The sequence below is a fragment of the Artemia franciscana genome, chromosome 9 (genome assembly GCF_032884065.1).
Source record: "Artemia franciscana chromosome 9, ASM3288406v1, whole genome shotgun sequence".
In the NCBI taxonomy this organism is placed as follows: Eukaryota; Metazoa; Arthropoda; class Branchiopoda; order Anostraca; family Artemiidae; genus Artemia; species Artemia franciscana.
In genome coordinates this window covers 5,740,768-5,743,086 of record NC_088871.1, presented here as the reverse complement: position 1 = coordinate 5,743,086, position 2,319 = coordinate 5,740,768, and the positions used below count along the sequence as shown (strand labels likewise).

Sequence of the window (2,319 nt, the reverse complement as noted above, 5' to 3'; positions counted from 1 at the left end):
ATGGGAAAACAATCTGTATTCAGATCTATACCTCATGATTCTAATGATTGCCCTTGAGCTTTGTTGATGGTGATTGCTAATCGACCATTCCCTGTCCCGGTGTCCCGGTCGTCATTTACATCCCCCTGTTTCCCCCGGTGTCCCCGTTGTAGTTGTGTCCCTGTGTCCCGGTCGTCATTTATATTCCCTGTGTCCCGGTCGTCATTTGTATCCCGGTGTACCGGTCTGTATATACATTCGTTTTTTAGTTTTGTTTTTCTCCTTTATTTTTTTCCTTTTTTTTTCTTTTTTAGTTTATTTAGATTTTTAGATTTTTTAGTTTTTTTTTTAGTTTTTAGTTTTTTTTTCTTTTTAGTTTTTTTGTAGTTTTTAACTTCTTTTTAGTTTTGTTAATTTTTTTTTTACTTATGTCCTGGTCGTCATTTATACTCCCTGTGTCCCGGTGCTTTGTTGATTGCTAATCGAACATTCCTTTTGTCCTGGTCGCTTTCTCTTTGAGTGTCGTCATTTATTTTTTTTTCTTTTTTAGTTCTTTTAGTTTTTACCTTTTTTAGTTTTTTTTAGTTTTTTAGATGAAAATTTTTTTAGTTTTTCCTTTTTTTCTTTTTAGTTTTTTATTGGTTTTTACCTTTATGTTAGCTTATTTTTCAGTTTTTTCCTTTTTTTTTAGTTTTTTTTTATTTTTATTTTTTTTAGTTTTTTACCTTTTTTTAGTTTTTTTAGTTTTTTTAGTTTTTTTTTAGTTTTTTCGCTTTTTTACTTTTTTTATTAGTTTTTAGTTTTTTTGTAGTTTTTGCCTTTTTTTAGTTTTTTCAGTTTTTTTTTAGTTTTTTATTGGTTTTTACCTTTATTTTAGCTTATTTTTTCAGTTTTTTCCTTTTTTTAGTTTTTTTTTAGTTTTTAGTTTTTTTAGTTTTTTACCTTTTTTTAGTTTTTTTAGTTTTTTTAGTTTTTTAGCTTTTTTATTTTTTTTATTAGTTTTTAGTTTTTTTTGTAGTTTTTGCCTTTTTTTAGTTTTTTTAGTTTTTTAGCTTTTTTATTTTTTTTATTAGTTTTTAGTTTTTTTTGTAGTTTTTGCCTTTTTTAGTTTTTTCAGTTTTGACGTCACCTGATCCAGTTTTTTCAGGTGACGTCACCTGATCCACGATCCACAGATCCACAGACAACTTATTTTTATATATATAGATAGTTTTTTTTTTTACTTATGTCCTGGTCGTCATTTATACTCCCTGTGTCCCGGTGCTTTGTTGATTGCTAATCGAACATTCCTTTTGTCCTGGTCGCTTTCTCTTTGAGTTTCGTCATTTATTTTTTTCTTTTTTAGTTCTTTTAGTTTTTACCTTTTTTAGTTTTTTTTAGTTTTTTAGATGAAAATTTTTTTTAGTTTTTTCCTTTTTTTCTTTTTAGTTTTTTATTGGTTTTTACCTTTATTTTAGCTTATTTTTCAGTTTTTTCCTTTTTTTTAGTTTTTTTTATTTTTTATTTTTTTTAGTTTTACACCTTTTTTTAGTTTTTTTAGTTTTTTTAGTTTTTTAGCTTTTTTACTTTTTTTTATTAGTTTTTAGTTTTTTTTTTGTAGTTTTTGCCTTTTTTTAGTTTTTTCAGTTTTTTTTTAGTTTTTTATTGGTTTTTACCTTTATTTTAGCTTATTTTTCAGTTTTTTCCTTTTTTTTAGTTTTTTTTAGTTTTTAGTTTTTTTAGTTTTTTACCTTTTTTTAGTTTTTTTAGTTTTTTTAGTTTTTTAGCTTTTTTATTTTTTTTATTAGTTTTTAGTTTTTTTTGTAGTTTTTGCCTTTTTTTAGTTTTTTTAGTTTTTTAGCTTTTTTATTAGTTTTTAGTTTTTTTGTAGTTTTTGCCTTTTTTTAGTTTTTTTAGTTTTTTAGCTTTTTTATTTTTTTTTATTAGTTTTTAGTTTTTTTTGTAGTTTTTGCCTTTTTTTAGTTTTTTCAGTTTTGACGTCACCTGATCCAGTTTTTTCAGGTGACGTCACCTGATCCACACATCCACAGACAGACAACTTATTTTTATATATATAGAAGATATATATAAAAATAAGTTGTATGTGTGTTATGTTTGTCGAGTTACGTCATGTCACAATGTCGTCAGGTCGTCATGAAGTTAGTTGTCGTCATGTTTGTTATGACGATGACGTCATTAAAGGTATTTAAGAAATTCGTTCAAAGACAAATTTTTAATTGTAAGAAGATCGTGGACGGAAAATTGTTTAATTGTAAAATGACTGAATAACCTACAATGGCAACAGCCGAGGAAGCTACTCAAAGAGTCTATGCCAAAAAACTTGCTGCTGATAGAGAAAGT

General features: G+C 25.4%; 1 long non-coding RNA gene across 1 annotated transcript; it reads right to left on the bottom strand.

Annotated features, from left to right (window-relative positions):
• Positions 1 to 240: 240 nt before the first annotated feature.
• LOC136030928 (uncharacterized) lies at positions 241 to 2,056 on the bottom strand. The gene is made up of 2 exons (XR_010618397.1): positions 1,341 to 2,056; positions 241 to 545 (listed from the first exon to the last, which is right to left on the bottom strand). It is a non-coding gene; the product is annotated as an uncharacterized LOC136030928 (long non-coding RNA).
• Between the last annotated feature and the right edge of the window lie 263 nt (positions 2,057 to 2,319).